General features: G+C 46.2%; 1 protein-coding gene across 1 annotated transcript in view; it reads left to right on the forward strand.

Annotated features, from left to right (window-relative positions):
- Window positions 1–6,595: 6,595 nt before the first annotated feature.
- The window catches only part of ADIPOR2 (adiponectin receptor 2), a 44,290-nt gene continuing 29,978 nt past the window's right edge, over window positions 6,596–20,907 (forward strand). Inside the window, exon 1 of the mRNA XM_032187038.1 lies at window positions 6,596–6,627. The gene's annotated coding sequence lies outside the window, so the exon portion shown is untranslated. The remainder of the gene's footprint in view (window positions 6,628–20,907) is intronic.

Raw genomic sequence — 20,907 nt, forward strand, 5'->3', positions numbered from 1 at the left:
AAGATCAGATCAAATGTGTGAGCTATTCACTCCTGGGATACTATACATTTCTAGCCCAGTAATAAAACTTGCTCTACCTTGGATACATCTAAAAAGACCTTTCCTCCCACCACCCTCACCTCATGTTCTTGTCCATCCTCATTGCATCAGTCCTTAAAGGTGTCAGCTATTTGTATATGGCACCCTTAGGCATTGTTAATGTGTCTAATAATTCAAAATGATTTCATTTGGCCTTCCCAATAAAGACCACACGTTTAAGGGAGTCCCAAATCTCCTCGCAGTTTGGCACCACAATTAATTTTGTGGGTGTAAACAACTTAGGGAGCGGAAAAGTTGGCATTGTTAAGGCTGCTATTCATCTGGGTGTCCCTGGACATGTCCTTCTTTTTCCACCTAAAATTTTGTCTGGATAGAAAAAAGATGATTTTGGCTATTTGTCCCAGAACTCTGGATCTCTTGCAGCCTGCCTGGAGCCAGTAGCTCCTACTGGACAGGGGCTATATATCAATACAGGAGAAGTGACCATCAATTCCTCCTCCCACACACACTTTTTTTTTTTTTTTACAAGATCTAGGTTTCAGTCGTCTCAACTTTCTGTCTGTTTTGTATCAAAAAAAAATTTGATTGCACTACGCAATTAAACCTTGATTTATATGGCACCCAGACATCAGAGAACCTCCTTAGGGTGGCAGTAAGTATAAAGTAAATCAGAGCACGGCCAGTTGGGTTTGATGCAAAGCCAAAGAAAGTCAAAGAGAAGACTCTGGCAAAGCTGCTGCTTTACCATGAAAGTTAAAAAGTGGTGGGTTTGAAGCTGTGTATTGTTAGATACACAAAGCAGTAGGGGGATGTGGGGATGGGGAGCTAAGCTTGATTGTGAGCTCTGCCAATTGCCTGCTCTGTAATCTTCAACAAGTTAATTTATGTGCATTTTAGTCTCCAGCCTCCTCCTATATAAAACTGGGAGCGGAACACCTCCTTTTTCTGTAAAGCTCTTTGAGAAATACTGATGAATAAAGGTAATTGAAGGCCTACTCCATACACTCCCTAACTCTGGCAGTCAGTACGTCCCCATGGTGCAGTGATATGGACAAAGAGGCTCAGCGGCACCCGGAGGATCGATGTCCAGAGGTGATTGCTGGGGGGCTCGGTGAGACCCTCAGAGAAGTGAAAAAAATCAGAACTTATTTATTTACAGCTGTTGAATGTCCTGTAGTAAGACTAAGGCTTAGAGAAGGTAGCCTGGTTTCTGAATCAAATACCTGTCTACTTAAATTGTATTTGCAGTTTCATATGGATAAGATATTCCCACAATACGCTATTTTATAGTGTGTGCTGGTTACTGACTGCCACATTCCAACCCTGAAGTCGCTGCACTTCAAGGCTGATAGAAATGACCACCCGTAAGTCATGTAAAACTAAAATATTTTGGAGTTAAAGGCACTATGCAAATACACGGTTATTGCAAGTCAGTGCACATCAGCTCCTAAACGGAGCAGAACAGGATGCAAATCTGTCATCATTTTCCAACTGGTTAGTAATATATAAGTTATAAAGTGAATGAATGAGGCCTCAGTATACTCTGCTGCAAGGTAAGCTAAGCAATAGCTGACCCCAGAACAAACGGAAACTTTCATTTGATAGTAATTACGGCAAAAAGGTAGTGGCAGGGTTGTGAGAAAATTTCAAGGCACCTTTTAACACCACTAGGGTCGAGGTTGTTTGCGTTGTTTGGAAGTTCCTATTCTTTGTCTCCAAGATGTCGAACGGAGAGACTGCTGCCTTTGCAGCTCAGCAAACAGCAATGTTGAACCCAGACGCGTTGTTTAAGTGTACCTCACGCTGCCTATATGGACCCAAGTTTTATAGCCCTGGCAAAGCACAAATGAAGCAAATCTTGGTCACTCATACAATCAGACATGCAAGGGTTTCTCTCTGCTCACTTGATGCTGTCTGGGGAGAAGCCTAGTAGGTTTGAATTACGCTGTGGGAGCAGTTCCTAATCACCTGTGGCTACAGAAATACAGACAGTATTTTCATCAGCTGACACATACACAGAACATCCCAAGGAGACCTTGGGAAATACCTTCCAGCAGCTAAAGGGCATTTCTCAAGTGTCTGTCACAAGGTTGTCCAGAACCAGCCACTTATATGGGCATTCATTGTTGTTTATTTAGCTTTTGTTTAACTACATTAACTACATTTAGCTTAAATAGTTTCTAGAAGGTATTCTAGGAAATAAAATTCACCGAATGGCAGGCTCTGCAGGACCTGTTGTGTAACAGACAGGGGGCAGATGTGAACATAAGACTGTTCACACCAAAGGGAAGACTTCTCATCAAAGATAGACTCCAGCTCTGGGCTACGGGTCCCAGAGGTGCGAGCACGTCCTTGGTCCAGACGTGTACCCTGGCCATGCCCTCCTTGCCAGGGCTGTGTGGGCACCTCTACCTTGTGCACAAAGACTGATGGATGCACAGATCATTGAGCGTGTAGCCTGTCCCAGCTCCAGCACGGATAGCTGGTGGCTTAGGGACAGGACCATTTCGTGAGCATACCAGCTCTGAAGCGTAAATATAACCAACCTCAAAGATAAGCAAAGCAGATTTCTGTGGCCAACAGGACACATACCAGAAAGGGACAAAAGGAATCATGACCAGCCATTGTAAATCCCAAAATAACAATAATAAAAACCCACGGTGTAATACAATGATCACAGTATGCTCCTGCCTTCCTGCCGAATTCCCCATTGTCAGTCTTCTGCAGGGCCTGAAGCTGTTACTATTCCCTCTTCTTTCTTAGCTCTGTTTAAATGACAGTTGAAACCTATTTTTGCATGAGTATACAAAAGGGCACGACCTACTCATAGAATCTCCTCAAAGACAGAACAAGGGAACAAACAGTGGGGTCAGGAGTTCTCCTGCCTCTGTGAGCCAGGAGAAGCTGTTTCTCTATTTTTTCCCCATACTGGTGGGCAGCCATGAAATGGAGTAGTAGATCCTGCCCTGTGCTAGGGTAAACCAGCTCTCTCCAGGGCATTTGAGCTTTCCATAAGACCTACAGATTTAAAGGATCTATTTGTCTATTTGGACTTTGCCACCTGTCCTCTATAAAGAGTCAGCATTTCCTTGCAAAATGGAAAGCCAAAGTAATTTTTTAAGCCTTTTTTTTTTTTTTTTTTTTTTTTTCCAAGCGGATGTAACACTGCAGCCATGTCTCTCCATCATGAGCATCCCTAGAAGAAATGCTCTCCAGTGAAGTACTGAGCTCTGAGCACTGCCTCAGCCTCCAGGAACGCAGTGAGAGAGTGCCTGCAGCCCTCTTTTGATGTGATGTGACATGATGGGAGGCCAAATTGTCACAGATGCAGTTCCAACTGGTGATGCCAGAGTCATTCGGACTCGGGTCTCTCATACGGCCAGTGAGGCAGGGCCATCCATCTGCCCTGGACACCTTGGGCACCCTGAAGGTTGACCTGAAGGTCCTCCTGGGGCTAGCGATGCCAGCAGTTCTGTACTGAACCAGCAGAGAGCAGGGCTACCTACTGGCACACCTACACCAAGGCATCTCCATAGCACTAATAAGAATGTTACGAACACATTTTTTTCCTTGATTTATTTCCGTTGTTTTATAACATCAGAAGAACACCAAAGATAGGCTTATCTTAAGGAGCTTGCTCTTTACATTTAAGAGAGAGTCCCACTTTAATTTTCCTTCCCAGTAGACAGTACATGTTGGGAGGTCTCAACAGTGCTTAGGAAGGGACTGGGAAGTCACCTCTAAGACATCAGAGAGTTTTCTTTCTCTGCATTTCATTTTTAAAATTATTCTCCTTGCATGGGTTGGGAATGGTAGGCTGGATTTGGGCCATGCTCAGACAGCAGGCTACCCTACCTGCAATGGCCCAGTGGTGATTCAGGGGCCCTGTTAATCTGGAGGGAGAAGCGTGGCACTCAGGTTGGCCACAGAAATGTCACAATTACCTCTCCACGCTGTGTGCCCAAAGGTATCCAGGTCTGATGGCCCCGTGGTGCTGCCAACAGCCGTCACGCTGGCTGTTTTGAACTTGGCTCCTGCAGCAAGCACCACCCTTCAGCACAGTGCCACAGCATGCAGTGAGCATGCCCTCGTGCTTTGAGAGGGGAAGATCTGATAGCTAATTAATTGTTGTAAGGAAATGCAAAGAGAATGAGCAGGCACAGCTTCACTGGGGGACGGGGCGATCGTGACCCCCACCCTGGGCCTTGTTGTCCCCATGAGCGCTGCCCCACGCTGGTGTCACATGGATGCAGCCTGCCTGGGGAATTCAGACAGCAGCCTCTCAAATATGTTTGCCAATAGATGAAGCAGTTTAAAGGCTTGCAGAAATAAAGCATATCCTGTAAAAAAAAAAAATGTACAGGCTCTTCCGCACCCTAGGGCAGTTTTATTCTGAATCACGATTTGTCTTTGGCTGTTCCTAGAGTGCCACATGGTTGTGTCAGTGTCCTGCATGACTGCCAGAGCATCGTGATCAGGGCAGGAAGAGCAGGGTGGGGCATCGCCATGCAAGGGCCCACTGCAATTACGCCTTTCAGAGGAAAACAGAAGCAAAACCAAACCAAACCAAACCAACAGAGGTGGGGTGGACCCAGCGTCACTTACTGAATGTCACAGACACTGTGCTAGAGCTGACTGTAGCCCCAGCCTGGCTCACAGCCTGTAGGAGCTGCACTAATAGCCGGTACCTTTCTCTGGCTGAGGAAACACCTAGGTGAGGGTTTTAGAGTGTCAGCCGCACTGCAATTCACTGTGGTTATTCCGGCCAGTCTGAGTTTCATTTACCACAGGCAAATTTGTTCCCTCTTGCTCAAGAACAATAACAGAGTTAACTAATGACCTGCCAACTTTCACAAAGTGCAGGACTGCGTAGTTAGGACTAAAACATTGAGAGGAGGAATTAAGGTGGTGAACATTTTATATTAATGCTGTGAGCACTAGGAATTATCTTTAAATGCCCAAGAAGTGCATAACTCATTTTTTAAAAATGTGTCTTTCCAAACGAGTAGTTTGCCCTGTATGGCAGAGCACAGCTTTGCTTTTTGATTTACAGGCTTTTGAACCAGAATAAACCACTTTAATTCAGTTTATTTAATATTTAATGAAACAGCGTTCCTATCTCAATTTCCCTCTTAACTGGCTGAGTACGCATTAAGTTATGCTGACAGGAAATGACAGATGAAAATGACATGCAGTTTTTACATGCATTTTTAGTCGATGGAGCTCGCAATATTTTAAAATCATTAGCGCCATTTTACAGATGAAATACTGAAACATGGGGCAGGAAATGCTTCATCTGACAGGCAGGGGTGGAGCCAGGAGCAGGCTCTGCAGCTGCTGCTTGCTGCTGTGCAGCCCGAGTGCTGTCAAAATACATTCAGATTGATGTTAGGAGCCGTAAATACATGCAATAGTGCCATTGTGGTGCTCAGTAACTGCCCAGGTGCCTTACGGACCCTTAAGATTGTAATGAATGTGTGAGTTGGGACATATTTTAAAGGAGGCAACAGGGAATCATGTTTTTGTAAACAAGGTCTTAAGGAATGGGCGATATTTATTTTATGTCGGTATGTATTTGGGGCCAAAGTGTTTCAAACATTAATTTATGGAGATAATTTTGCTTCCATTAACTGTCTTGTTTACGCTCGATTGTTTGCCATTAAATTTCTGGGTGTGGATCCAAGTTTATAGGCGCGCGCCTCCAAGGAGCACTGAAGCAAGTGGAGCCACAGAAATTTCAGCTAGACGAGTCCTGCCAGATCATCCAATTGTTCTCTTCAACAACACAAGATCATCCTCTGGCAGGCCATTTCCCTTGTGTTTTGACCCGTTTGGATGTACAGCACCCAGGCTGAGGGTTTCCACTATTTCCCCCAAGGAAGCGGTTTCAGAAGGTGTTATCTTAACAGGGGTTTTCCTGCCATCCTGCTTATGCTTCCCACTGCCTAACAAAGACACCTCGTGTCAGGCATGCCAGAGGCATCACAATAGCCGGGCTTTCCAGAAACCTCCAGAAACCAGCATCGGGTTTAGGGATATGTGTGTGTGGGGTGTTAAAATGGCTGTGGGCGCACGCGGCGTTGTGGTGGCATTTCTTAAGCACTGCACTAGCCCGGGTCCTTTCAGGAAGGTGCCCTCAGCGCCTGCTGGGACCCATGGCAGGCCCCTTTCCGCCCCACCAGTGCCAAACCCCCGAGGCAGCCATGACGGGCGGCAGCCCCTCCCTCCCCGCGCACCGCCGCACCCTCCCTGCCATAGCAACGGCGTTGAGCGGCGAACAACCCCCCGCTCCGCCACGTCACCGCCTCCCCCCCCCCAACCCACTCCGCCAATCAGAGCCGCCTCGCCGCCGCCGAGCGCCTACATTCCCCAGCATACCCCGCGGCCGCGCTAAGCCCCACCCCCTCCCCTCACACACGAGCCCCGCCCCTCCCCGCTCCTTCCGGCGCGCGGGGCCCGTCCCGTCCCGCATTGGCGGCGGCGGCCTCGCGCGCTGCTCACGCCCAAGGGCCGGGAGGAGGCGGCGGGGCCGGGGCCGGGGCTGGGGCCGGGCCGGGCACGGGGGGCGGCGGCGGCGGCCGTTGCCAGGTGAGCGCCGGGGGGGGCGCGGGACGGGCCCGGCGGGCGGTGGATGGGCCCCGGTGCCCCCCTGCGGTCCCCTCTGGGTCCCCTGGCGGTGTCCAGGCCGGGGCCGCCCGGTGAGGCGGTGTTGGGGGTGTGGGGGGGGTACGGGAGGCCCCTGGGGCAGGGGGATGGGACAGGCGATGCCATAGCGAGGCGTGCGGGCGGTGTGTTGGGTGCTTCTCGTGGCTGTTTTAACCCTCATTAGAACCTCAGGCAGCTAATTGAGCGCCTTTAGTGGGTGGCTGTGCTGGTGTATTCGTAAGAAACCCCTTAATGTTAAACTTCGGCTGCAGTGCCTGTAAGTCAGAGTAACTCAAGGTGAGGCACCGCGCACCTGTCACGCAGCAGAAAAGCTTCCAGGTGTTAGCCCTTATCTAAAGGGACTTCTCCGTCCTAGCGCTGCCTGGAAGCTCCTCAGGTGGTTGAGCTGTCTCACACACCATCAATTCTCGGGTTACTCCTTAAAACAGGCCCGGTTCCATGAAGGCCCTCTGGGCGTGTGTTCTGGGCACAGTCTAGTTTCCCAGAGTTGAGGTCCCACCGTGTAATTTAAACTCCTGCGAGCCCTCCCCTGCTGTAGCTGGTGTTAAATTCCAGGCTGTGTGCTGCCCGTGCTCCTCGCCGCTCCTGGAGGTCGCAGAGCTGCGCCACGCAGCCACCCCCCTCTTCTGGAGCTCTGCTGTGAGATCTGTCGGCTTCCAGGGGCTGTTTTGTGGCATTTCAGAAGTGAGACACTTTCTTCACAAGAATACTTCACGTTTGGGTGGTAGCTGCTGCAGCAGAGGAAAATATCTTTACAACTATCAGAGCGAGATGATGTGTCACGGAACGGGTGCAGCGCGGTCATGAAACGCAGCCTGTTTTCTTTTCTTATCTGCAGCTCGGAACTGTTATTCTGTAGGCAGAAAGGGAAGTGATCGTGTTTTGGGTTTGTTTTTGTCTCTTCCTGTAGGGGTGCCAGGCAATTCCAGTTATGATGATGTTAGGCTGTGGTTTGTGCTTCGTAAAGAAACCTGTTATGTATGCAAACTTCAGCTGTACCGTGACACCTTGTCCTATGTGAGGACTGCGAGTGGGGGTTAGCAGGCAACTTGAGAAGAAGTTTGTTGTTGTCTTGGAAGCGTAACGTTTGTTGATCATCCGGAAGCGACTCCCTTAACTAAATGTTGTTAAAGAGCCTGTGGATAAGGCTGTTGGCAGCTTCATGGTGAAAACCTGTGAGAACAGTCACTAATGCAGAAACTGAGTTGGAGTTGGTGATGGCAGAGTTAAAAGCTGCATCCAGACTCTGCCCGAGTTTTCCAAATCAAGCTTTCTGTGTACACATCAGATACGAAAACATAATCCAGCGTGAAGGAAGAGAGTGTATTTTGGCATAGTTCTTAACAAAGGCTTTCATGGCGAATATTCCTTCAACAGATTTTTGTTTATGATGCATATGTTCTCAATGACAAATGTAAAATGCGATGAGCATAGGAGCTTATCCTGTATCGGGTCCTGAACTGAGCCAAACAAAGGGCTCTCCCCACCCATCTTTGCACCGATGGAGTGGGGTCGGTGCCACTGAACTGGTGGCCTCACTGCAAGTCTGCCCAAGTGCCTTGTGAGCCGTGGTTTGGGCAGTTGTGGGTGAGATTCAGACTTGCAGCCTGACTCCTGGCTGCAGGATGGGAAGGCTGGGCTCTGAAAAGCCTGCGCTGGCTCTAGGCGAGCCGTTCTGTTGATTTGTCACGAAGGAAAATTAATGGGAATCGGCAGGGCATGTAATGCCAGTGATTTTAATGCTTGGACCTCTGTTGCCATCTTATGCTTTCGGTTGAACGTTCCAGGAGCTGTGTTGAGCTTCCCCGTACAAAGATGCTCAATGCGAGGCAGTCGAAATTTTGCAAGTTTTACAGGTTTCTGGTTGTGTAACTGTGTTGTCCGAGATGCTGCGCAAAGAAAGCAGGCTTGCTTTCGTCAGTGGAGATGTTGTCTGTACATGAGGAAAATCTTGATAAGGAAACTTCAGGCGGTTGTTGAATTATTATGCTGTTATGCCATCATCAATTCAAACGCTTAAATAGCAGTAGTTCTGAAATGGAAATAGCAATTCCGAGTATTTATGGTCTGAAAGTGTCTGTGTCTGAGTCATTCAGTGAATTTTCTGGCAGACAGTGTTGGTAGATTTTAAAAGACGCTCTTACACAAGATAATGGTAGTGATTGCAAAGAAGTATTTAGGACAGAGTTTACAGAGAAGGCGATTACTTGGAATTGTATCATTCTCTGATAAATCTTGTTTTAAATGAGTGCCCATCCTTTCTGCAAGGCGTTGTGTTTCTCTGGTTGCACCTAGCATAGTGACTGGCTGCCTTTGCTTTTTAAAGTGATACGTTTGTCAAGGAAAAGTCCAATAAAGAAATTGGTTTGTAAAAAAAAAAAAAAAGCAAGAATACGGTGACAAACTTAGTGCTAGTTTTGCTTCTGCAGAAAACAGGCTTCTGATAACATTTTTAACTTCTGCTTTTTATTATTTTACATCTTGACCTGCAGCATCCTACTTCTAATAAAAAAGTGTTCTGGTAGTCGAAACATACTCAAACAAGCAGAAGTTATTTCCACATAGTTCCTGTTGCAGTACTTTGAAAAAAAATAACCTTCTCTGTGTGGCAGTAGTTTGGTGTATAAGCCTCAGACTTTCATCATCAGGTAATCGTGAATCTGAGCTGGACTTCATCCCGCCCAGTGAGTACACACACTTTCTGGGAAGTTTGTCTGATTGTTTTGATGTCAAAATGCTTGTCTCGATCCAGTTTAAAGGCAAACATCAGTGCTTCCTTTCAGGGCTCAGTGTCAGTCTTTGAATGCAAGCAGCTGCTGTCCTCTTTGCGGGGTGGCTGTTGGGGTGGCGGTAAGCAGGCAGTGTTTCCTGGGGAAGGAGGTGCCGCAGCTTACACCACTGCTTTGTTGGAGAAGTAGCAAATAACTGGAAGCAAGGAGGTGTGGGCAAAATTACTGTGTTTGCAATTTGGAAGAGGGAATATATGTTTCATACCAGCTTGTCATCTGGTTTAATGATTCCAGTTATGACTTCTTTTTGAATTTTCACCCCCGTATGGAACTGCCTGTCCCTCGCTGTTTTTTTGTTAAGTGGCATCTGTTTGAGCCCTGATGTGGTCAGGGTAGGAAGTATTTTGAAGCCTTTTCAGTGTGTGTGCATATTAACGATCCCTTGAGCAGATGAAATATGTTGTAGGGGTGACAGGTATAAATTAAGCTAATATTTGATTTGTTGCATGTAGTCACGATTGCTCTTGTGTTCCAGTGCCACAGACCTCTGCTGCCCCGTTAGTGGAGGAGGGGATCTCTCTTCCTGGCCTCAGCTCTCTTTGGCCTTATGTGAAATGTACTCCTGCAACGCTGCTTCAGGACTTCATCGCTGCAGCCTTGCTTGCAGAAAGGTGTCTTCAAAGGTGTAGGTAGGAATAGGGTTCACAGGATACATAATTGTCAGCGTAGGGAACTTGCAGCATGGTTCAGCTGGATTTCATTAGCTGGGAAAATGCAGTGGAGTCTGCTGGGGTGTGCCAGCTGCTGTTGCTCTGAACAGGACTAATTAAGCTCTTGTGAGAACAGAAAATAGGCTCTATTAACAGAAAGAAAGTGTTGGAATAGGCAGTGCTGTAATCACCAGCTCTCAGATACCTTTAGATAGCAGTAAGCAAGACAGCAGACAATTTACTCCCAGAGTGGGCTGGAAGTCCAGTCTGAATACCTAAAATGGGTGTTGCAGTGTTTGGGGGCCAGATCCAAGCACCCTGTGAGCCTCTTTGGGGTGCTGCTGTGGGGAAGGCTGCTTCCTTTTTTTCCCTTCCTTACTCTCTCCTTCCTGGCAGGGTTTTATCTCAGAGCGGTTAGCGCTCACGTTGCTTCATGTGGTGCTGAAAGCTGAACGCACGCTCGGTACAGGTGTTGTAATGTTGCAGCATTGCCTACGGTTGTTGTCTCTGCAACGTGAACTGTTGTTTTGCTGAATGCAGTCATGATCATTTGCATATAGTCAAAGGCACGGTTAGATCGACTTACAAGTACGTGAAAGCTGTTTTTCATAGGTTTTCACTCAGTTCCCCTCTCTCCCTTCTTAACCAAATTAAGTGTTATTTTCCCCAGCCTGTCCAGTTCCATTTGATTAGGGGATTGCGGAGACTGCTGCTCCTTGTTTGAAGGCAAGGTCAGTTGTGCTGCCCTGGTTAGGTCTAGAGGATGGCAGCTTTTATTCAGTTAGATCACGGAATGCATTGAGCAGGTCTCCTGCAGTTTTTAGTTAAGGCTCCTTTTGCTGCTGGGAATCCTTTGCGGATTTCTCTCTGTTTCAGTGAGAGCATTCTGGGGAGGTTGCTGCTCTAGCTCCTTACTTGTGGATATGCTCGGTGCTTGATGAGTACAATTTCCTTGAAATGTCTCTGTGTGTGATTTAGTAAATGGGATGTTTATGGATATTTGAATAAACAGGTGTCCTTTTGGAGGGAATGTGCCACACACCTTTGTGCTGCATGAAACTTGATGTAGTTGTGCAAACTTTGATTTCCTGTACAAACTACTGGGTGGGTGATGCTGTAACAGGGACCTCAAGCCAACATGTCTATATGCTGTTCCTGAGTTTTTGAAAAATGGAGAACTTGTGATGAGAATGGAATAATGAAACACTGGCAGTAAAAGCAGTCTTCTGAGGGCGATTGCACCTCTGGTTTCTTAGATTTAATGAGTGATAAAACTCCTCCCTCACTAGATGCACTGATACCTGCCTCCCAGGTAGACGAGTATGTAGACGAGGGCTAGAGCTGTGGGGTAAGGTGGTGGTGGTGGAGCCTGGTGCTTCCTGGCATTTGGGGATGTGACAGAGCAGCGTGTTTTGCAAGCAGTGCTTTTATTTGCTTTCGTTGAAGTGGTTGTTTGTCTCCTTATGTATTCCGGAGAACAGCGTTGTAGCATTGCAAGGTCGATAACAGCAATATTGTGCTGTTCTCGGTATTAATCTTTCAGGCAATTTTTAATGGAATGTGACTGTAGAAATAAAAAGAAGGGCCTATTCATAATTATCCTTAAAGTAGCTGTGTGATAAAGTGCCAGCTGTTGGCTTTCTGCCTGCTGTACCTCCAGTGGGGAACAAAATGGATTGTTTTCCGAGGTGGATGTGCTGAGAGTTGAGGAAAAACATAACAAAGTCAACAAAAGCTTTACGTAGTGGCTTTCTGACCTTTATGTGGTCTGAGCGAAGAGGAGAATGCTGAAAAAGGCTCGTGTCCTCATGCACTTAAGCATGGACATGAAGATTAACAGCTCTCTGACTTCCTGCTCTGTGACCTTTTTAATAAATGGCAACCATATTAATTCTGCAGCGTTATAGAAATAGTTCAATAATGAATGGGTTATAAAAATCTGTTCCTTTTTGTGGACTTCACTAATGCAGCAAAGGAAATTGCTAGGTTGCTTAGATTTGATTTGTAAGATATTTATTAGGATTTTTTTTCATAGCTGCCTTGGCATTCTTGTATCAACTGGGACCATAAAGAGGGCAGATCGATAATTAAATGTTAGATTATTGTAACCAGGAGGGTGTAATGGGTGATTCAGTAAGCAAAGATGTAGTGCTAAAATAACTGAGAGGGAAAAAAACAACAACAAACACTTCTCTTCTAATTTGGACTTGGCCCTGTAAGTTTAAAGGCAGGGTGTTCCCTGTGCCCTGCCATAAAGGCAAACTCAGAATTTCAGGTTGAGCCGATCCTTGATGGAGAGCAAGAGAGGCCGGCCAAGTTTCACAGCACTTGCAGAAATGTTTCTGTCCAGAATACCCAGGCAGCGCGTGATGCTGTTGGAAATGCCAGTTATGTCAACTGAATTGGAAGGACTCCAGCGTGCGGGTCAGCAGGGGGGAAAGGAGGGGACACAGGACTGTCTGAGGTGATACAGGAAAACAAACCTAAAAAAAACTCAGGTAAGGCCAGGGCTGATGTAATGGTACTGCCCTGCGCAGCTGTCAGTAACCAGGTCTGCTTGGATTTTGAGAGCGGAGCCTTGAAGTGCTGTGGGACGGGTGGTACAAGATGCTCTCAGAAGGACGCTGGTTTCTCATTCTTTTGTGTAAGCCCTTTCCAGCTGACTTTTTCTGCACTGGTTAAGCGGTTCAAAGCAGCCCCTTGTTACACATCACAGTAAAGTCATTGTGAAAAACAAAGCATGATCACAGAACTCATGACTGTTTTCCTCTGAAAACTAATGTCTTGGCTCAGTTTCAATAGTTCATTATTATGGAAGTGCCTGAGGGCTTGTGTGCCTGCAAGACTCACATGAATGTTTCGTGCAGGCTAAGGTCATCCTTGAAAAGGTACAATTCCGCATTCCTCTACCGTTAGCAGTCCGGGCTGGGTGTGCAGTAGTGAGATTTCAGGTGGCACCGAAAAAGCTATCTTTTTGGTAGGTTTTATTCTGTGGAGAGATTGGAACTCCCTTCAAATTTGGTGCTGCCTTCTTGTAGGTGCTGGCCTGAGCTAACAGGATGTTTTGAACGCTTTCTCATTTCAAGCCAAAGGGACTCGTGAATGAGGTAGTAATTTAAGCGATGTCTTTGTTATAAATGAACACTTAAGCAGGTTGTTATAGCATTCAAAGTCACAGGTGACAGTGGTGGTATTTGGGGTTGACCGAAGCATAGCTGCATAATTCCCGTTGTAGAATGACATTTAGTCACACCAGTGATGGCGTAATTGCAAATTGCTGGCACTTAAAATGAATTTCTAGGCAGCCATAAAAAGGAAAGGTGCAGAAGATGTGCATTACTGCTGCTTCTTCAGGGGATGTGACAGGTCACAGGGGAGCTGTGTCAGCACGTGGCTGAGACTAAGCTGACATGCAGGATGTGTTCACTACAGCTGCCTCTCCTCAGCGACTGCCCAACGCTCTCTGCCTCTGAACTTCTCGTTGGATTGTGCTGAAGACCTTGGATCATCTCGTAAGTGGTCTAGAGAGTTGATTGCACTGGGAGGCAAGTGAAACCAATTCCAAAACTGGAAACCAATTCTGCTTTCTGTGTGAAACAGTGAGGGAAGCCATACAGTGTGAAGGCTTTGAACAGGCTGCTGGGGATTAAACTTTGTGCAGGCGTAGGACCAGCACTTCCTGACCATACTGTAAGAAGTGCAACGTTTGAGTCAGCTTTTCAGTTGGGTGTACGATGTGAAGTATGGCTGAAGTGGGTTGGATTAACTCGTAAACATTCCCTCCTCCGCTGGAGTGCAATGAATGTCAGTTTGAAGCTGGCTTGGGAGTGCTTTGTGCTTTACAACTCCAGCGACGCGAGATGCTTAGATAAACTCAGACTTCATTTAGTGATGTTTTTAGGCTTTAAAATGCCATCAAACAAAGCAGAGAAGAATGGAAGGGAATTGCAGGAAAAGCCTTGTGCATTCCTCGCTGTTTTCATGCTGCAATATTTGTCACAGATCTCTCCCAAGCTATGATTTCAAACTCCCATGCGGGCTAAAAGCAGTGTTGTCTATGGTTTGGTGAAACTCCATTGTCTCATTTTGTGACCTGAAACAGACTGATGTGTGCTTTAATCTAATTGACAGTAATAAATCAGTTTTAACAAGTACTAGTTTAGCCAAGAGTTTGGATAAAATGATAGTTCCACCGAACATTTTATGGGGAATGCTCTATCTGAGACAGTGAAAAATTCCCTGCTTCCCTTGGTTTTGTGCTGATACATGTGCACACTTATCTAGCTGTGACTATAGACAATGTTATTTAAGTCGAAGTTGTTATCGTGGTTGGCAAGCCTACAAAAAAGAAAGGATTTTAATGTAAACAGAACGCATGCATTTCATTACCCAGTGTACACATTTGATAGCTGCTCTGCAGCACACAACCTAAGAATTTTTTCCTTTCTATGTAAACTTATTTAGGTTTAAGCTAATTTGGAGACAGCGTCCATGTTGCTTTTGCATCCTTCTTGTAGGACTTTTGGTCTATAACCTCCCAAAATTTGAATACAGAGGCCAAGAACCAGTGACAAATCTGAAGTGAGAGAAACTGATCTTGCTCCCTCATAGGTAGCACAGCTGTTTGTCTGACAGCAGCAGCAGATTTGAGATTAGGAGTACTGGGTGCTATGCTTGTGCTTTTAGGAAATTGTGTTTTAGCCATTGAAATAAGTGCTGTGTGGTACTCTACAACAAAGGTTTCAGATCTTTTTGTTTCATTGCTTGAAGTTGTATTTCTCAGCACTGGGGCTTGCAAGAAATGTGTGCATGCTCTGAAATGAGGTGACTTTTAGTAGGACAAGCTTGGCTTCTGGTGTGGGGTTGGTAGCTGAGGTGGATGCTAGGTATGTGTGTGAGAGTATAAACCAGTCAGGGAGAGGGCTTGAATTAGCCACTCTTTTCCATTTCAGGAGGAAAACTGCAGCGATGTGTCAGGTACTTGGTGGGGTGCTGAGTTCTTGTATTTTTGTTTTCTTTTACCTTAAACCTTTGCTCCCACTTGGAGCAGCAATAGAAATGGGTGAAATCAAATTACTGAGTGACAGTGTGCACACTCTTCATTGAAGAATGTAAAAATCACAATTGGCTGTCTGATCTGCATAAAAGAATGAAAATAGGGGCATGTTGGGTGTTTTGATTCAAGTCTTTGGTAAAAGGTGAGTCATTCCAATGAAACCTGGAATTCCGGAGTAACTATAATGTAAGCCAGGCTGGGTCAAACCAGAAATCCCTCTGCCTTAGCCTCAGGATCCTACCTCACCTGTGGAGCTGCTGCTGAAGCTTCTCAACTGTGAGCCTCTAATCGATGCTGCAGAAACATCTCTGCAAGCTCGTGCTCTGCTTGCTTGATTTTCTTGCACCCATGCACAAAGTGACAAGACCTCCTGCTTGCAGCGGGGAGACAAGAAACTTTGGGCTGGTTTGTGCGCAGCAGGTTCTCACCTTTCCTGGAGATGAGTGGGTGGTAGGGTGCGGGTGTGTTTGTGGTTGGGTTCCCTTGGTGCACCTCCCTGCTGCAGGAAGGAGTCCTGGCAAGCCTGCCTCGTACTGAGGCTTTGACTGCGCTTTGTCCCTAACCTTTTCATTTATGCCTTTGGTGTCTGAAGCCCAGCCAAGTTGTAGGATCGCCTCCTGGCCCCAGCCAAGCTGGTTGCTTAGGGGTGAACTTGGCAAATGAGATTCTGGCAGCTGTCGGGTTTTTCTTTTCCCTTGGCCAGAGCGCCATAGGATGGTGCCTGCTGGTCCTTGGGTGCCTTTGGGGAGCTATTGGTATTGGTAGGATGCTCTGCCTGCTGCCCCTGAGAAGTTTCCTGTTTGACCCTCATCCTTTTGTCCATGGGGTTTTTAATTTCCTGTTTTGTAATCATTTATTTCTTCCTGTTTTGTTGTTGTGTGTGGTGGTGGTTTTGTTATTGTTGTTTGGTTTGTGTTTTAAATTAGGCTCCTTCCTGTTGTTTCACAGGGAGAGCTCTAAGGTTTGAGTAAGCATGCCCATTCCCAGAGAAAGCAAATAGCTTCCAAACATGGATATAAAAACAGTGTACAGAAAACATGCACTGACATCGAGGGGCTTCTGGAGCTAGTGCTGACTTCACGTGCCTAACACCCCTTGATGGATTTGACCAGTCTCCCGATGAATCCTCATTCTGGAGCAAGGATTCACAGGGTTTCCCCATGCGCTGCACTGAGAACAGCTTTCTGTGTTTGAGGTTGCTGTCTGCTGACTCTGGGACCTTTGCTTGTCTACATCCAAAACACTGAGTATTTTCTGGTGTTCTGGTGTTGTAGACATGAAGATTGAGAAAGCTTGTGCTGTGTTGCAATCTTACCGTGCTTTTGAGTGGTCAGCACTGGTTTTAAATAAAACTTTCTGTGCTATTGCGAAGCAAGTCCTCTCCCAAAGTGTTTACCAAATGTGTAAAATGTGATGCAAAAACACTTGAACTATTGCCGGTTAGCTAGGACGTGATAAAAATAGATCTCAGATTTTGTGTTTCTTACGTGCAAGGCTTGTGTCACTTACTCCTGTTTCCCTAGCTACAACTGCTTGTCTACGTGGGTCAGAGCTTGGCTGTTTATCAGGGCGGGTCGGTTGTCATCCAGGACTGTACTTCTGTTCTGATATGACTAAATTCACAGCGTGGTTTGCTGACTCTCAGGATTTGCATGTCTCTCAGTGCCTACTTTTTCCCCAGAAAGCATCCTTACAGCTACTGTCAATACGGTAAGAACCCTTCATACCTTTCCTACCAGTATCCCTCGAGGCCGTAGAAGTGGATGAGGCAGCATTTATCCTCTTTTTCACACCTGACCCCCCTGTATAGAATTGTTGGCTGGGTTTCCACGTATGTCCCTGGCACACTGAGTAGCGTCTGGATGCTCTGTGTAGCACTCAGCCTCTGGTGAGAAGCTTGGCCTGCGTCCTCTGGGTATTGATGCTGGCTGTATTGCCGTTCAGTTGCAGCTGTGGATGCTGTAGTTTGCCTTTGCACCAAAACTATATTAAATGGCTTGTCTCTCTTTTGGAAAAATACCAAGCTTATACTGGAATGGGATCCCTCTTTTAGGTTTTGTCAGTATCCAGTACTTGCACCTTTTGCCAAAACAGTTTATCCGAACAGTTCCACCTGTATTAATACCCCGAACAGATGCAGTTGGGCTAGAGTAAGAGTACCTCCAGTGGCGATTGGAAAACTAGGACAAATAACTATTCAGTAGTTTGCTGACCCAGTTCTTGCTCTCTGCATGTGTTCCTCCTTTCTGGGCCCTTGTCCAGAAAATCAACCCAAATTCCTACCCTTCCTATTCTGAAGAGTTTGATTGCTTATCAACTTGGCCACGCTTCCTTCCTTTTCATAGGGCTTCTTAAAGGAATTGGGTGTCTGCTGTGTTGTCTAGGACTTCTTTCTGAAATTAGAAAGTGCAGATAGTCAGTGACTGCTTAGCTCATGTTTTTTTTGTGTTTAGATGTTGTCATTGGAATACAGCACCAGATGAGCAGCAGCAATCCCGAGAGCAAACGCTCCTCCACCCTGCCAGGTACAACTCCCCTCCCAGCACGTGTGGGTTTCCATCTCCACAAACTGAACGAGATCCTTTACAACTCCAGCAAACGCTCTAACGCCTGGAGCAACTGCACAAAACCCAACACTACCGCCTTGCTGCTTAGCTCATGGTTTTTTGTGGTTTCATTTCTGTCATTGGAATATTTACAAACTCATGGAAGGACCTTTGGGACAGAACAGCGTTGCCTGGGTCACTCTGCTCCAAGGATTTCCCTCTGGGGGTAGGGTATTACCGTTTCAGAGGGCCCACTTGGGTGCTTGTCCTGGGGCTCTTTCAGACTTCGTTATTGTGTTGTAGTTCTTCTGTAGTGCTTTAAAGGCAGCTAATGCTGTGCAGGATTGCAAAATAGGAGAAGGGATGGAGGGCTCCACCCTCACTGGTACATCCATGTTTATGGGCAAAGAGGAAGCTGTGTGTGTGTAAGGAAAGCCAAGGACTTGTTACTAGGTTGGTGGAAATAATCTTAACAGCCTGACTCAAGGTTCATTGGGCTAGATAGATTTCGTAAAGAAGGAAGAACAGTGAAGCTAGAATACTTAGCTAAAGGAAAAAGTTGTCAGCTGTGGCAATGTGGCTATGTTTTTTTTTTCCTTTCTCTGTTATGCTCACCCTTGCACTACTGCCCCAAGCCGTAACGCCCGCAGCTCTGGGCTGCTGCAGAGGGTACCACCAAGTCGTCAGCTTCTGGAGTGCCCCGCTGGGAGGGCTGTGACGGTGCCTGTTTCTGCTTCCTACCTCTGAGAGGAAGCAGAGGTAATTTTGTGAGCTGCAATTACAGTCATGCCATGTTCTGTCCGCAGCAAGGACAGCCTGGGTGTCTTAACTTGAAACTCTGTTCCATGTGAAAATTGCTTCATTTTTATTTTAAAGTAATACATTTTTATTACTGTAAGTACTAGCTACTTCCTGGTGTTTTTCTTTCTTAACCTCAGAACAGAAGATACAGGTTCAGTGAGGACAGGGAGGTGTCTGCTGCGTGTAGATTTGCCAGCACAAAATTTTCTTTATTTTGCTTTAATGGTGCTGACTGCCATCCATGCAATGTTTCTGCTGGTCCTCATCTTACTAAACAAGTAGTGGAGCTCAGTGAAAGGATAGCTTTACAATTACCTACTCCGATGTGTGGAGCGTGTATTTTTCAGTATACAGATATGAAGTGCTCCCTATCACCACAGCTCACCAGCAGCACTTTTTGTGAGTTAAGACTTGGGTCCTTGTCCCACCCTACAGTCATACCAGCTAAAATTCTTATGCCAAGATGGTAAAACAAACCACAGCAAGATGAGTGTTTGTGAGAGTGCCTTAGTTTAGGTCCTGATGATGTGTTTTGAGTTCAAGTTCCATCTCTACTTTAAGGCCTTGCACATATTCTAATAACAATTTTGGTTCTTAGTGTTTTAGCAGTAATCTCATGGAGTATCATAAGTAAAATGTGGTCTTTTGCTCAGTCTCCTTAGTTATAGGACAGTAAAAAGTAATAAATGATTAACTTAACCTTTCTGCTTTTGAATTACATCAGTGGTGTGTTGGGATATCAGTGTCCCTGGTCTTGTTGCAAAATTTGAGATGACGGCCTGCATTTCTTTCCTGGTAATTGTGTTCATCTGAAAAAGTGCTACTGGATAATAGGGTGTACTGAAGGTTCACTTAAGCTTATTTCTTAACTCTCAGAAAACAGGCTGCCTTCTCTGTCTGTTGCATTAAGTACACTAAGGTACATAATTAATGAGTAACTTCACCTGGTCTTGGCTAGAATTTTGCCCGTTTGACTAAGTCTGCTTCTAATTGATGCAAATTAGGTGCAGTCTAGCTTCAGTGGATCTATTTTTTTTTCCTTGGGTTCCTGGATGTTCAGAAAGTGTCTGCAAAAAATGCTGTGCTGCTTTTTTGATCTTAGACTGATACAATTCTGTGGGTAAGGAGGTTGGTTATTCCTACAGTGTTCTAACTTTTTTGCTGTGGAGAAGCAGCAGATTTTTAGCATTGTCTTACTTGTTGCAAAACTACATCATATTTCTAAAGGGTGATGAGTGTGTGCTGTTTTCAGCTGAAGAAATGCCATTGTTGAGCATCAGCAAACAAATAAGATTTTTCATATTTATTTTTTTTTAAATCCAGGAATGTGAATGTTTTGCAGACCAAACCAGCCAGCTTCAAAACAAAACACGGATGAGCAAGCTCATAACACTGTGACAAAGCCTATCGAGATGGTCAGCAAAACTGGAGAGCAGCTGCTCCCAAAAACTGGGAAGAGTGGTGGTCAGCATTTTGCGAGCCAGCCTCTGAGGTCCTGACCAATATCTGGAAGTGGGTAGTCTTGGTTGAGTGTTGGGTTTGCTGTGCCATGTGTGGCCTGCAGCTGGTCGACAGGTCGTAGTAAAGACTGTGGTGTACACATATATGACAACTAAATTGTTTGGTCAACAGGCAGCATTTTCCTCATCTGCTACAGACTGACAGCTGCCTGTAAAACACTGAGGTTTAACATCCTTGGTGCCTGGTCTTAAATGCGTCCTACTTGGAGTGTGCAGCCTGAAACACGTGTATCCCTCTTGCCTTGGGTCTGCCCTCAGACCCACGTGGGTCTTCACAAGGCAAGAGACGACAGAAAAGAGAGGCTGCCTCCATGAGCCCTCACCAGGCCCCAGCCAGGAGCCCTGTGGCACAGGAGGGCACACAGTGCCCTGGCGGGATGCGTGAGCAATAGACAGTGGCCTGAGGGCATCAGAAGGGGGCTATGTGGCTGTGCAGCTTGGCCCAAACCTGACCTGGCCTGCCTCACAGCTTCGCTTTACTTGCTGTAGCTGGGACAGCAAGTTCACTAACTGACTAAGGCTAGTACATGCTCCTTTGGCTCATCTGCGTGTGAAAACAAAACACAGTTTTTAACAGATTGCAGTAACAAGCAGCTACTCTCTGCAGAGTTATTTACACGGCCATAAATGCAGGACGAGCAGGACAGCAGAGGCTGTGAGCAGGACAGACGTGGTGTAGAGGAATAGAGGCACAGGATAAGAGAGAAGGCACAGGCTTGCCACTGAAGACCCCTGGCTATAAACACCTCTCTAAAGGTCAGTTAGAAAAGGCAGACCTGAAGCGGCACAAAACTGGCTTTAGGGGCTACAAAACCAGGAACTAATATACGCAGAGGGCAC

The sequence above is a fragment of the Aythya fuligula genome, chromosome 1, assembly GCF_009819795.1.
Source record: "Aythya fuligula isolate bAytFul2 chromosome 1, bAytFul2.pri, whole genome shotgun sequence".
Lineage (NCBI taxonomy): Eukaryota > Metazoa > Chordata > Aves > Anseriformes > Anatidae > Aythya > Aythya fuligula.